At 37.4% G+C, this 15,991-nt stretch overlaps 1 protein-coding gene and 1 long non-coding RNA gene across 7 annotated transcripts in view; one reads left to right on the plus strand and one right to left on the minus strand.

Annotated features, from left to right (window-relative positions):
- The window catches only part of LOC103406213 (wings apart-like protein 2), an 82,439-nt gene that overhangs the window by 2,834 nt on the left and 63,614 nt on the right, over positions 1-15,991 (plus strand). For 3 of the 6 annotated variants that reach the window (XR_011571457.1, XR_003776251.2, XR_524566.4), the window contains exons 9-11: positions 766-829; positions 1,162-1,264; positions 1,542-2,004. The exons of 1 other annotated variant lie outside the window; for it this stretch is intronic. The gene's annotated coding sequence lies outside the window, so the exon portion shown is untranslated. Of the gene's footprint in view, positions 1-765; positions 830-1,161; positions 1,265-1,541; positions 2,005-15,991 lie in introns of those variants that run through there. 2 more of the 6 variants (XR_011571458.1, XR_524567.4) reach the window with 1 other exon arrangement.
- LOC139188188 (uncharacterized) lies at positions 4,300-5,264 on the minus strand. Its single transcript, XR_011571459.1, has 3 exons — positions 5,129-5,264; positions 4,598-4,667; positions 4,300-4,441 (listed from the first exon to the last, which is right to left on the minus strand). It is a non-coding gene; the product is annotated as an uncharacterized lncRNA (long non-coding RNA).

Consider the following 15,991-nt stretch of genomic DNA (forward strand, 5'->3'; position numbering starts at 1 on the left):
GTTTGTTAATTAACCATTTTTTTAAGGCTGCACCTTTTTGGTGAGCTATCTGTTGTATTATATCCTTTGTCTTTCTATTTGGAGATTCTTATTTTAATCCTACCATAATAGGTTACTGTAATTGACTTTTGGATTTGATTCTTCACTGGTGAGATGTTGTGGGGGCGTCATTTGGGGGAGATAGGGGAGGGGGTTGGTTGCCAAGAGAGGGTGAGGGCGGGTGCATGATTAGGGGGACAGAAAGAGAGTTGATTGGGTGCACGGTTTGAGGGTAGGGTTGAGAGAACGAGTGTGTTGGCTGCAGAGAGAGGATGCGGTTGAGGGATTTTATCTCTCCCTCTCGGTCACATCTCTTCTTGCATTTACCCTTTCCTTCCATTTGGGATTGTGTTGGGGTTTTGTTTGTAGCCTGTGATTCTACGTGTGTTTGTTTAATGGGTTTTTTGTTTAAATTTTTTGGTTGTGATTTTGGGGATTTTGTTTGTGGGTTCGGATTCAGCTTTAGGAGGTCGTGGTTTTTCAGATTTGGGACTTTTCTTTGCATTCTACGAAGCCCTCTATATTTAAGGTGACCAGTTTCAAAATTCCAGAGTTTTGATATAGAGTGTTTGGTTTTTTTATTATATTAGACTTGAATTTGGTTTTTTGTTGTTTTATTTTATTGAAATCACAGTTTGGGTTTAGACTTTTGTTTGGGTTTGAGTATAATTTTCTGTGCTGTTAAATTTGATAACTCTAAAATTGATTATTGGTTTGGTTTGATAGGTGAGGCAGATATAGGGGGAGAGGGAAATTGTGGTTTCAGCACTCTCACTTCTGTTCTTGGAAGGTACTTCTTTATAGAAGTTTCTATGTTGAATTCACTTTGTTTCACCTTGAATCGTTGTCAAGGGACTGGTTGGGGAACTTTGTGGTGCACGAGGAAGTTCTTCGGGTTATTCAAATGTTCGGTGGTTAACTTTCCGTTTGGAGATTCTAGAAAATAAGTTGTAGTCATGAATTTTCAGTTTCATTTAAAATGGTGTACAACGACATCATAATTCCGTGTAAAGTTTTTTGTTTTTGGGTTAGGCACTTATATGGTAATGCCTCTGTTCTCTACCTCCTCCTCTGATTCTTTTTTTTTTTCTTCTTCTTCTCTTTGTGCAACTTCCAAATTAGGTGGAATCGGTGGAGCTTCCCACTCACCTAGGCATCTTTCCTTTCTGAAACAAGGTCCTTCTACCCTGCGCCTTCTTCAAATTCACTACACTTCACCCAACAGGTACCTTTAAGCCTTAAAATTTGTCTTTTGGTTAATTGTTTTTTCTATTTGAATCCCAAGAAAACTTTGTATGTACCTTAATCAGTAGCTGTTTTAGCTCAGCACAAACTTTATAGGTCTGCAGTTACTTTGCTTGTTTGGAAATTATGTTCCTTTTTATGCTCTTTGTTACCCAAACTGTGTCGTTTATTTTTTGCTGGAAATTTTTTGCATATTTTGTTCTTCAATTTTGCCAGAGTTAATTTCAAATGCCAACTTTCCTTTTTCCTTTTTCTAGGTAATTGATCATTATGCGGTTTGTAAGTTGGATTTTTCTAACTGGTGGATTATCAAATTGATAAAATTGGGGAATTTGATTAAGGTAGTGTCAAATTGGTGGAGCATGAATTATGGCAGCGGGAAGAGAAGGGTTTAATTGGTATTCTTCCCGTTCAAGATGTTGCCGAGGCAACAACAGTGGACTCTTTGTTGTCTCAAGGTGAGATGCCTATGATTAAGTGAAAGTGAAATCTAAGAGGTTTTTTGTTGTTATTGTTGGGAATTTACCTAATTTTAGGAATGGGAAGTGATTCTGGTGAACGAAGCTCTAGAGTTCAAGTTTGTACTCATCTCTCATTCTTTTTTTATAGTTAGGTTGAAAATCATATCGGTAGATTCTTTATTTAATTGGTCCAATTTGTAACACATGAGATTGTTTTGTTCGATGTTTCAATCAAAATTTAATTTTTTTTTGTGTGCAATTATAATGGAATTGCAAGTCAAGTGTATCTTACATTCTTGGTTGCATACTCACCTTCCCACAACTATTATATTGTCTCTTGACTGGATGAATTTTTATAATTTCCTGGATCTACAATTACAATGCTTTTTATAATTTCCTAGATCTATCATTTTTGTTCGTTCATGATTATGTTGAATGTTTTTCAGGTTAAATGTATCTTATTCATGTAGTTAAGACTGCTGCATTCAAGTCGCGCAGCATCGCGTGGGCATATTACTAGTGAAATCTAAAAACAAAAACAAACCCACGATTCAATTTTCAAAGATTCTTGAGCTAAATTCAAATTCCAAGAGTTTCAAAGACAAGAAATGAATGAAACCCTTAGCTCTTACCTCAAAATCCAAACTTCCCCAGAAATTTGTTGGGTGGAAAGCCAAATTGAAGCTTCCTAAAGAGGTTTAACTCGACATCTGCTAAAAATTTGCAATCAATTGTCTCTTTTGGGGAAACTAAGATGGGAAGAAGGGAAAGACAAGAAGGCAAAGAGAGAGAGAGAGAGAGGGAGTAAAAGAATTGGGGATTAAAGAGGGTCATAGCATCTGCATGCGGCACGCCTGACTGCCTGGTACTTTATTTTTTCTGCGGTGTAGATGCCTTACTGTTGTATTCAGGTGGGCTGGGCCCTGTGGATTTGGGCTTCTTGTAGTTGTGAGTAAAGGTCTTATCTTGATTAGGGGTTTTCGTCGATTTGTCTCCGAATTTGTATAGAGCTGTTAATTTTTCTTCGAACTTTAATTTTAGTGATTTCCCACTGAACTTCTATACTTGGCCAATTTCCCCTTAGAATTTTTAACTTCAGGCAATTACCCCCTAAAATTTTATAAATAGCCAATTTCTTCCCTAGCATTAGATTATAAAAATTTTCATCCAATTTTTCATTATTGGCCCAATACAGTTGTCATGTGCTGTCTCGTGATAAAAATAGATGGAAAGTTGGATGAAATTTATAAAGGGGAGAATTAACTATTTATAAAAGTTCAGGGGGATAATCGGCTAAAATTAAAGTTCAAGGGGGAATTGACAGCTCTATACAAGTTCGGGGAGCAAATTGACAAATATGCCTTTGATTTTTACCCATTTTTGGTTTAAAATTTTTCCCAACTTCAGAAATTTGGAAAAAATGTCATTTTCTCAAGGTTTGGAAAAGAGATGGCTTAACTATGGGTTTTCTAGATGTTAGTGCCATGCCCCGATCCTAACGTACGTCCAAGATCGACACGTGACACCACCAAATACCCATATATCTAACTTACCTAGCCTCCGGCTATGAACAAAGCACAACTCAAGTCCCAATTTCATAGTAATTGTTCATATGCTTTATGACTGCATCTAACTTCCTTGTTAAATTGCCTACATACCCTGAATAGGGATCAAGCCATTCGTAGTTCACATTTTTATTTATTTAATTTGTCTATCCAAAAAGAAACCACAATTACCAATATCACAGCCAAAATTCCATAACCTTAAATTAGCAACCTAATCGATTTCTACTAAAATTACTAAACGGGATTTGATTTCCAAATTCGATGTCCTAAACCCACATTCACTAACGTATATATTTTATTTTATAAACTAGGTTAGAGTGTAAAAGACGTTCTCAAAGTGCTAAACACACTACTTTTAATCAAACTACCAATCTTTTCCTTTTCTTTTGGTGGTTTTCTTCAAGTTACCAAAAGTCATGCCGCCAAGCTGTAATAACATTAAATTCTAACTCTAATAAACCTTGTTAGTCATGAAGGTAGTATGTATATTAATTATCAATGAACCATGCGAAAACTGAATGCACTTCGCCATATTTTTCTTGACATTACATTAGTTTGTCAGAGAATCGATCAATTATTGGACTTACACAGGATGATCAAATATGATATATATCTCCTTCATGTAAATGGTAAAAGACTCTCAAACTTGCTATGCATAATTGGAACGAACAACTGAAAAATCAAACAATTAATTTCTATATACTCACGTCTAAGAAAGAAAACAACGAAAGGAAAAATAGAATGATCACCAACCCATATAGTTGAAATTGTCAGTATCAAGTGAACTATGCAAACAAATGATCATCATACTAAAAATCTAAACCAAATAATAAAATTTATCAATTAATTTGAGAGGAAAGTAAAGGGAAAAGGAAGAATTGCCTACCTCCTGATTTTGGAGAGAAAGAAACGCAATAGGGGGAGAGAGAGTAGCAAGCTAGATTAAGGAACCCAGAACAATGATATAGAGATATTTTTGTGGGAAGTTCTCTCTCCTTCTTGATTCCTCCTCCTCCCTTTTTCCCCCTTCTTTCCTTTATTTTGTTTTCTTCCTCTTTCCCGATCCTTCTCTGACACACCCTGACCCGGAATGTCCACTAGGACTCCTAATCAAGCTGCGCTGACTGACACCTAGAAGGTGACGAAGCCATAAAGTGATGATGTGGAAAAATGTGAATAAATTTAAACCTAAGAGTGCCCAAAGTGCGCTGGTGAGCGGGAATGAACCCACTTCACACGTAACGTTAGAGCATAAGTAAGTACAGTAGAGTGAATTAAAAATCGTACTCTCGAAAGAATCTCCAATAATAAGAATCGCCACAAATCTTCGATGATAAGAAAGTTCAGCTAATAAAACCTGGAGGGTGAAAACAAAACAAGGGTGAGTGACCCTAGAAATAAAATTTTAATAGAAACCATATAAAACATTATAACCACTACTAGCATGCAAGTCGGGAAGATCCGTATATTGAATTCCCAATTTGTAAGTTCCTATGATCCTTAAATATTATGTACTATAACGTATTAAAGTTTGGTGACGATCCAACGGTCAGATCGTCGATTCATACAATGACCTATTAACGTAACGTAGATAATTTAGATCCCAACAATCAACCCGTGTCATACAATTACAAAAACTGAACTCAAGGCATCTAATTAGCCTAAGAATAACATCAATGGCCCCCTGGCCACGCGCCACCGCACACACCGCTGTGGGTGGCGGTCGGCCGCCCCGACTCGCCGGAAAATCCAACTATTTCCAAAAATTACCACAATTTACATAAATGAAGATCTCATTGAGTGGAACAACTTTTATACCTGTGACGAAGTCCAAAAGTGGATGGAAGATGGTCAATTTTTCCCATGAAGCTGGCGGGTGCCTAAAGCTTCCCGATGTCGATTTGTCGTCTACAGTGGTCCAATGGGGTCAAGGTTGGTTGGGTTTTGCTCCTGGGATGATGGGCTACAAAGCCCAAGTGGTGGCATCGTCCATCGCTTTGCCGATTTGCGGGAAAAATAAAAAAGGGTGGCCGGAGCACCGTGAGAACCGTCAACTTTCGTGGCCTCAAACCGCCACATACAGAGGATAATCAAGGTGGTTCTTGGGTGGGTTTTGTAGAGGGGAATGAGAGCTTCAAGATGGCAGTGGTGGTGTCGAATAATTCCACCGTAGTTGGCTGGAATCAGCCTTGGAAGTTGGGTGGTCATGGTGGTGGCGTGCACGGGAAAGTTGGGAGCTTTCTCCTTTTTTTTTTCCTCTGATTTCTGATTGGGCTGCTATCCTTTTTCTACCTTTTATCTAATTGGTCCTCCTTAACCAATTAATTAACTTTAAATAACTAACTTCAAACGTTCGTAACTATACCATTATAATCCGGACTCACAAATGGCTTTCGCCTATGTGTTCGTACCAATGAGTACTACTTAAATACGCCAAAAGAATAAGTCATATGTTCCTCTAGACGATGGTCAACAGAAATCAAAATCCTTGCCTCTAGGCATTTTCGTCAATTCCCTCGATTGAAATAAATAAAAAATGAAATTTTAGGGACGGGTTGTCACATTCTCCACCTCTCCTCTCTTTTTTTTTCTTCTTTCTTTCTTTTTTTATTTTTTTTTATTTTTTTATTTTTTATATAAAATTATGGATGGGTTGTAACAGTTAGTGATACTTTTAATCGTGTCAAATTTTTTTCTTGTGGGCTTACATCTTTTGTTCGTATCTCATGATAAAGTTGGCGCGCTCTTATCTCTATGTACTTGACATATTCATTGGCAGTTTTGTGTGCATAGTCTTTATAGAAGTGGTCACTAATTACTTGATTATTTGCAGTTTCTCTTTGAAAATGGTGCTACTTGTATTCAATTCAAAGCGTGGGTGCTCCCTTACTAATCGCATTGGTAGTTTTGTGCAAAAACATCTCTTATGTGACAGGAATTGAAGATTTTCCTACTTGGCATTTTCTCATTGGTTCACCTACCAAGTAAATAGTAACTACTAACCTGACTTTTCAATGAGCTTGACTATTGCATTTAGAATATAGCAAAATTCAAAATTCATTAGGATAAAACTTGCTATCACTGCATTATAGTAGGCAATGCTGTCAAACTAGAATTTTTTTTGAAGAAGGAAATGAACAAAACAAAACTAGCATGATTGTTTACTAACATAAAATCCCAAAATCACTACAAGTGAAAATTTTCTATCATGATATACATTATTTATTGGGAGAAAGGGAAAAAAAAAACCATTTTATGGTAGGAAAATGAGTTAGAATAAAACTAGGTTAAGTGTTCGATACTCTTTTATTATAATAAAAAAATGAAACAAGGAACACTCTAAGGAAAATCCTTGCATGCCTATCAAAGACGAGTCGATAATGAGTGAACCAAAATTAATTGGAGTTTGTACTTGAAATTGGATAAAGTAATACATTAGTTACATGATCAGGGTCATCCAATAAATTGGCATCGAACTCACTATTTTCAAAAATCACATATAGTTAATAAGAACAGTGCTTGACGATAACACTATGTCATCACAAATAATTAATTAAAAGGCTTAAATATCAAAATGGTCTCTGCGTTATAGTTATATGGCAAATTTAGTCCCATGTTTTTGATTTGGCTAATTTAGTCCTCGTGTTTGTTTCTATTAGCCAGTTAAGGACATTTCATTCAATCTCTTTTAAAAAATCATAAGAAAAATCATATGAGAAATAATTACCCTTTCTCTATACAAAAAATACAAATCAATGAGTAATAACACATATAAGAAATAAAACTTCTAATCTGAAAAATGATTAAGCTTGTGACATAGAAAATATAGGGGGTAAAAATATTAGGGAGGAGGTCGAAGAGTTGGAAGAAGAATAATTTTTCTTTTAATTTTTAATTTTATTTCATTTTAAATATTTTAAATCAAATAAATTATAATTTAACAAATAAGTTTATAATAGGAAAAATTACATATAGAGTATACTTTTAATACTTAATTGTATATTGAGACAACACTTTAACATTTCAAAGAGAGACAAAAGTTAATACATGTGAAAAATGATATTATTGCCTTTTTTTTTCTCTAGAGTGTAAGTTACAAAATTACCCTTTATAGTGGAAAAGTTTTTTTCACATTTATATCTCTTCAACCGTTGCGCTTTTCTCTCTTCAAGAAATATTGGTTCCATTTAATTTTTCAAATGAATGAATGAACTTGTGGATCTACGACCTCTACCCAGTTTACCATCCCATTCTCAGTCCTAGTTGGACAATTATAGTTCCCATCTAGTTTTAATTATTTGTTAGATGGGTTTAATTCCCTTCTTTTTTGCCTTTTCAAGTTAAATGTGCCTTGAAATTGGATTGAAAGATGTTCTTGGTGCTTTACAGTATATAATATTCAAATCAAACACGATTTATCACATATAACCTTCCATTTACCAATTTAAGATGAGTTTCAAATCAAACAAATTCTGAATTAGAAGATCCTTGCCTTGCTTCTCTCCCCCAAAATTCTACTGTTTTATTTCAATCTCTGTTAACGAAAAAAAATTCTATCAAAAATTCGAATTTGGAAAATGAAAAAAATAATACAAGAACTGGATTTTGCAAATGAAAATTTATTGAAAACACCTATGACTTAATAAACCAAAATATGAATTAGTGAAATTTAGTAAACAGTGTCATTTATCAAAGACGGGTTGAGCTGATTCTACAAAAATGGTCAAGGACGGGTTGAACTGCTGCAAAAATGGTCGAAGATGGGAATTGATTCTAAAAAAATGTCGATGACAGGTTGAATTGATTCTGCAAAAATGGTTGAGGACGAGTTGAATTGATTATGTAAAAACGTTGAACTGATTCAACAAAAATGGTCGAGGACAGGTTGAACTAATTTAGCAAAATGGGTCGAGGATGGGTTGAACTGCGTTGAACTGATTCTGCAAAAATGGTCAAGGATGGGTTGAATTGATTCTACAAAAATGGTCAAAGATGGGTTCAACTGATTCTGCAAAATTTGTCGATGACATATTGAATTAATTATGCAAAAATGGTCGATGAATGATTGAATTGAAACAAACTGGTTCTGCATATAGTTTCAAAACTGATTCTACAGAAATAGTCGTAGATGGGTTAAGCTTATGGCACATTAATTTTGTTGGAGTTATGAAGGTTGTGTTCTATTATTAGCTCTAAAGCTTTAAAGCTATGACTGGTATTTTAAAACATTGTTTCCATGTTTTTGGGCTAGGCTTTAGTTGTTTTTATATTTTTGTCTCTTCTTAACATGCTTAAAAACTAGTGGAGTTCCTTGAAATATAGTATTGTCTCTCTATATAGGTCCTTTTTTTTCTATTATAAATAAACGGTCCAAATTTAATTTAGAGTTTCTTATTATATAGTCCTCAAATTGAAGGTTATATTATAGAAACTTTTCCATTACATTGAAGATGCTCTAAGAAAGACATCCATCACTTCTACCTCTTGTATGATTTTATTTTGGTTGGTTAGTTTTGTTTCTAACCTTAGCAGAATAAAGTTAGAGAAATTGAATTATATGGTTTTACAAGAGATAATCCTAAAGTGGGAACGAAACTCCCATGAAAAAAATGTATAATAACTTAAATAAGTATGGTGGCATAATGTTTAGTTTATGCACGTTTTTTCATTTGATTAATCAAATAAGTAAAATCTTTTTTAAACTAGAACCAGAAATTATAATCATGAATAAAATCCTTTGATTATTGTAGTAAACAATAAAACAACGAGTGACCAAGTTAATAGCAGTCGCATGTCCCTTTTTTTTAATAGCATTTTGTACTGCTTTGTGCCACAGCAACTCCAACCTTTTGTTTTCTCTTCCACTCAAAGGGATCACTCTGTGTCGTCTGTGTGCTTTTATTTTTTTATTTTATTTTATCAAACTTTTTTTAGTTAAATTAACGGAATGACTAAAATGATTTGCAGTGGACAAACTTATAGAACCACTTCTATATGTTTTCATTGTCAAATGACCAAAATAAAGAGTTATGCCAATCTCAGAGACCATTTTAGTTAGCTTGTTTTCTTTCGTTTTCGTAGTTAGTTTGTGTTTATTGTAGTGATTTAAGCTATTTTCGTGTGTTTATAGGTCCAAATGACAAAGTTGGCAAGAAAGTGCAATTTGGAGCAGTTTTGGGCATTAAATGGATAGCACATGTATGGGCCAAGATGGATGGATGTTTTTGGAGTTCAAAAGGCTAGGAATCTGATAAGGAGATGAAGAAATTAAATTAAAGACAGAGAAGATAAGGAATCAGCTCAAAAGAAGGAGATATTATCCAAAATCTTATCCAACCTTATCTTATCCAAACAAACATTATCTTATCCTATCATTGATAGGAGCATATTTATGCGACTTAATTGGCTTGTTCTTGTGTGTTTACGTTGTGTTTCTTTAGTTATTTTAGTGTTTAAAGCCATTTTCATTTGTTTGTAGGTCTTAATAACAACCTTGGCAAGAAAAGTGCATTTTGGTGCATGTTGGATCAATATTGGGCTCAAATGGATTGCATGCATGAGGATGGACGTTTTGGGCATATGTGTGTGCAAGTGTGTGTGTGTAATTGCAAGGATAAACAATGACAACTCATACACATGCAAAGAAGCCCACTTGCAAAGTGAAAGACTCTAAGTACAAAGTATGCAAGAAGATGCATTTTGGAGGCCTTTGGAGCATGTTTCGGGCTTGGAATGGATAGCAAATGCATGGGCCAAGTGGATGGACGAATTTGAGAACTAAAGAGGCCAAGAATATGAAGAATTATGGTCCAAAAGATGAAGAAAACAGCCCAAAAATCTGTCACCCCAACTTGCATTCCTTGCCATGCAAACCACATAGAATTCCCTTTGGATTCCATGCCATGCTTGATCACTCTTGTCCCCTACATAATTTCTGATTTCATGCTTTAATTCATTTAATTATTTCACTCAATTGCTTGATACCTCTTGTTCCCTTCACCCATTAGATTTTAGACAACCTTTACATCCATTACATGCACCAATTGATGCTCCATCATTCACATTTGGAATCCAATGCCATGTGCAACACATGTTGTTGCACCTTTGACCCATTTGTTGACACATTTCACCTCCCTTTCCATCTCTATGCAATGTACACAATCATTCATGCTCCCTAGCTACAACACCACTCCATTTTACCCTTCACACTTTGCATCATTACTTCATTTTCACCCTTGGACCATTGCACACCACACACACAAATTGCCATGCATTTCATCCTTAACCTAACCTTATTTTCTAAGGTTTTTGGGGCCTATAAATACATGTTTACACCCCTTGGCCAAAGAACAATCCCCCATATTCATCATTTTATCACAGAAATTCGTCCATACACACCCTAGGAAGCAAAACACCCCAAAAACACCATTCTAGTGCCTAGAAAACATAACAGCCACTCCACCTTCTTCCACCCTCTTTGCCTAGTTCTCCACCACCTTCCAACCATCAAACACTCTTCCACACTCACCCTAAACCCCTCCATATCATTCCCCATCCATTCTACACCATAAATCCACCCAAAAATCTGTCCACAAGCTTCATGCCGCAACAAGGAGGAAGGGAGATCCATTGATGCACTTGCTTTCCAAGTTGGAGCATTTTAGGTGTTTTCTTTCCTTTGATTTTAATGTCTAATTTTATGTATCTTTGTATTGCAAGAATGAGGAACTAAACCCCCTTAGTTGGGGGGTGATTTGAAACCATGTACATGCTTGCAATATGATTTGATTACATTCAGTTGTTATTTCATAAGTTGCGGATTCAATTCGTTCATCTACTTGATTGATAACTTATTTGTGTATGTTGATTGAGAGTGCACGCTTAGTTTTCATGCATGAATATGATGCTAGATTATGAGGGAGTTTCACCTAATAGTTACAATCTTATAATCACAAGTAGTGAAGGTCGCTTGAAAACGATCGCGTTGAATGAATTCTTGGCACTAGTTTCATGCTCATCATAGTAACGAATGCCTCGTCAACACTTATAGTTCTCATTGTGCTTCATGATTCTTGATTGTATCTTTATTGTGCTCATCACGTAAGGAACCTTTGAGGAATGCTTTGAATTGTTGTATGCGCTTTTCCATCCAATTCATTAACTTAAGGAGAACTTGAAGGTTAATTTAAGCATATCTAATTAACTTGGGGTGTTGAGTTTCATAATTTATTGAAAGAACAACTGAAAATCATTTTGTTTGCAAGTGTGTCATGTGTGGAGAAGAACCTCCTAACTAGCCTTTTATCCATCCTTTTCATCCAAAAACGTTTTACAATCTGTTTTGTTTTAAAGTTTCTGTTTTGTTTTCAATTTTCGTCCAAAACAAATCCCCCTTTATTTTGAAGTCTTAGATTAGTTAGAAAGTGTTTTGATTTGTGTTTCTAAGTGTTTTGATTCAAGTTTTCATCCAACTTCGTCCAAGTTCTTGTTAGGTTCTCAAAACTGCCCAGAAAGTGGTTTTTAGGCAGTTTTGAGTCATTAGGTTGCTGTTTTGAGTTTTATGTTTGTTTAAGTATTTTAAAGTATAGTTTTGCATTCTTTGAGTCTAGTTTAGTGTTTTAAATTTTGTTTTTATGTTTTTAAGTCAGTTTTCAAGTGTTTAGCAATCCCTCCTAATCCCCGGCCTAGAACGATCCCTACTTACATACTTTACTACATTTGATAAAAAGAGGGTTTAATTTTGTGTGTTTAGTTATTTTACGCATCAAATTTTGGCGCCGTTGCCGGGGATTAGCAACTTTGCTAATCTCTTGGATTGTTTTCTTTCGAATTATTGTATTTTGTTTAAGTTTCTGTTTAAGTTGCTGATTTGTTTTGTTTTCTTTGTTTTTAGGTACTAGTTTATGACCCGTAGCTCACAACCTGTTCGCGAGCATATCTCCGACTTTGACGGTGATTTTGAGAGGACTTTGAGAAGGAAAAAGAAATTGCAAGAGTCTAATCCTCCTAGTCCCGAGCCTGAATTAGAAGAGCAAGAAGTTGAGGTTGAAGAGAAGGCCACGACACAAGTGGGTGGAGAAGAGCAAGGTATAGCCATGGACAACCGTACGCTCAAGGAGCTTGCCGCCTCGGGTTTGGATAATGCCGCACCATTGTGTATCCAATATCCCATGGCTGCTCAAGGTAAAACCGAAGAGTTCGAATTAAAGTCAAGTTTGCTCCACCACATTCCAAAGTTCCATGGGCTGTCCATGGAGGATCCGAACAAACATTTGAAAGAATTTGAAGTGGTGTGCTCAAGTATGACTCCGGTTACAGTTGACGGAAGTATTTTAAAGATGAAGGCTTTTCCATTCTCTTTAATGGACAAAGCCAAGGATTGGTTATACGAGTTGGCTCCCGGTACAGTTACATCTTGGGAGAGTATGAAGAGGGCGTTTCTGGAGAAGTTTTTCCCAACTTCTCGCATCATTCTTCTTCGTAAAAAAATAAGTGGAATTCAGCAAAGCCAAGGTGAATCTTTCCCATCTTATTATGAACGATTTAAATCACTTGTTGCTTCTTGTCCACAGCATCAGATGAAGGAGGAGCTACTTCTTCAATACTTTTACGAAGGTCTTTTACCACTTGAACGGCAAATGTTGGATGCTTCCGCAGGAGGAGCTCTAGTGGATAAGACACCTAGGGATGCCAAAACCCTCATTGCGAATCGAGCACTCAATGCACAACAATATGAAGGTGTTGGGCAAAGAGACACCCCACGGCCACATCATGTCAATGAGGTAAGTTCTATTTCTGAGTTACAATCCCAAATGGCTAACCTTACGTTTATGTTATCGCAGTTGGTTGAAGGCCCCAAAACGCAAGGAACTACAATCTGTGGTGTATGCTCCATTCAAGGACACCAATCTGATCAATGCCCTCAATTAATTGAGAATGGAGGATGGGAATCGGCCAATGCTGTAGGTTATGGGAATCAAAACCAACCAAGGAATGATCCTTTCTCCAATACATACAACCCGGGATGGCGTGACCAACCCAATTTCAGATGGAGAGATGCACCACAATATGGCCAACAAAGTGGATTCCGACAACCCCCGGGTTTCTTTCCAAGGCCAATGGAACCACAACCACCTCCTCAGGCACAATCTTCCCAAACTAACCCAGGTACGTCTATGAATGATGATAAAACATATCAGCTACTAACCACCATGGCGCAGGGAATGCAGAACCAAGCAAAGGAGGTTAATGAGCTGAAGAAGCAAATGGGCCAAATGGCCGAATTTTTGGGGCAATTCCGTGAAAATGGTAAGTTACCAAGCACTACGGTGGTCAATCCAAAGGGTGGCTTCGAATCTGCAAAGGCTATCACATTACGAAGTGGAAAAGAGGTGAGAAACAAGGAAGATGAGAAGATACAACTCGAAGAAGATGAGAACACCTACCCCACGGCAAGGGTACCATCACCCATGCCGCAGCTATCTAAGACATCCCATCCGTCCACCTCAGGTAAGAATGTTCCAAATGTTGTGATTTCGAACACTAATCTGCCCAATGTCCCCTTTCCTAGCAGATTTTTGCAATCAAAGAACGAAGAGGAGGAAAAAGATGTTCTAGAGACATTTAGAAAGGTGCATGTCAACATTCCCCTCCTTGATGCCATAAAGCAAATCCCGAAGTATGCCAAGTGTTTAAAGAAGCTTTGCACAACAAAGAAACGTGTCCGGGAGAAAGAGGTGGTACATGTAAGCGAGAATGTCTCCGCCATCTTGCAACATAAACTACCTCCCAAATGCAAAGATCCGGGAAGTTTTACAATTCCGTGTGTCATTGGTAATACCCGTTTCAAATCTGCCATGCTTGATTTAGGTGCTTCTATAAATGTTATGCCATATTCCATTTATGCATCTATGAACTTAGGAGCATTGAAAAATGATGGTGTAATCATACAATTGGCCGATAGATCTAACGCTTATCCAAAGGGAGTTTTGGAAGACGTTTTAGTGCAGGTTGATCATTTAATCTTCCCAGCAGATTTCTATGTCCTCGAAATGGATGAATCGGACCATGCCCCTTCATTGCCCATCCTCCTTGGAAGGCCATTCATGAAAACGGCTCAAACGAAGATTGATGTGGCCAAAGGATTAGTCACTATGGCATTTGGTGGTGACATGATTAGTTTCAAAATTTCTGAATCCATTGAGACTCCTAATGTTGTTCATTCTTGTTGTGCCATTGATAAAATTGAAAAGATAGGACTGGACCGTTCAGCACCAGGCACAAAGGATGCATCAAGAACCATGCAAGACGAGGGAATTGGAGTGGCGCACAAGGACCATACGACCACTGCTCTCAAAATGCTCAAATTGGCCGAACGCACCATGGGGAAGAATGTTCACATTGCTGCCACTTCATCACAACACATAGGTAAGCCACCTAATCCAAATCCAATTTCCATTAAAGTTGATAGGTGGTTCCCTTCTTTGGTGCAGGTACCCAAGCAAATCCCCGATGGTGGGCGTATGAACATGAACCTTAGGCAACACAACGCACCCATCAACAAACATCACTATCCATTTCCGTTCAAGGATGTAATCTACGAGAACTTTGTGGAGCATGTTGTGGAGGAGATCCCACTGCATGTCGTGGGTTCCAAGGAGAAGTGAAGGTGTTCATCGTCCGGCTGGAAGACGTTAAAGCAAGCGCTTTAAGGGAGGCAACCCATTTATTCTGCTTGATTGTCAATTTTATTACGTGTTTAATTATTTTTGGTTATGATTTTCTATTTTGAAATATTAACAAATATGCAAGGGATTTTTTACATTAAACTTCATGAAATGAACAGGAATCTGGGAAATAAAGAAACATAACATAATACAAGAGGAAGAGCCTTCACAAAGGCTGCTTGGGAGAGGTCGCAGTAGTCGGCGGAGTTGCAGTAGTCGGCGGAGTCTCAGCAGTCGGTGGGGCCACGGAAGGAGGAGGTATCTGAGGTTGATCAGTTGGAGCTTCACTACGCGGTGCCGCCCCAGAAGACGAAGGCAGATGCGGTTGGAACAAACCCACAAACCTCTGGTGATCAAGTAAAATCTGACCATCAGTTTCTTGCAGCTGGTCAATTTTCCTCTTCATGTTTGTGGCATAATTGTGTGCAAGCTTGTGCAATTGTTTATTTTCATGCTTGAGTCCTCTAATCTCCTCTTTGAGACTCTGTATTTCAGCCACCAACGATTCAACGTGACGGGTTCGAGCAAATAGGCGTTGGGCCATGTTGGACACAGAACCCGCACACTGCACGCTAAGAGCCAGAGACTCCTTAACTGCCAATTCATCAGACCGTCTCGCGAGCAGTCTGTTATCTCTGGGGGTGACAAGGTTCCGGGCCACCACCGCAGCGGTCATGTCATTTTTCATCACCGAATCCCCAACGGTGAGAGGACCAGTAGGGGATATGAGGGACGGACGCCATATGTTGTCTGGAGAAGGAGGGGCTGCTCCTTCACTAAGGTTCAAGTCAAAACGACGGTCGGAAGGGCCAGACATTTTTCAGAGGTGTTAAAGAAAGAGGAGATCAGACAAGTCAAGATCGTAAAAGTGCAAAACGAGAGTTTTTTTTCAGGCAGAAATTCAAGTGTGCTTTGAACGTCCTGCATACCTCTATAAAAATCAGCACGCGATGGG

Source organism: Malus domestica, chromosome 09 (genome assembly GCF_042453785.1).
Source record: "Malus domestica chromosome 09, GDT2T_hap1".
NCBI classification, from domain to species: domain Eukaryota; kingdom Viridiplantae; phylum Streptophyta; class Magnoliopsida; order Rosales; family Rosaceae; genus Malus; species Malus domestica.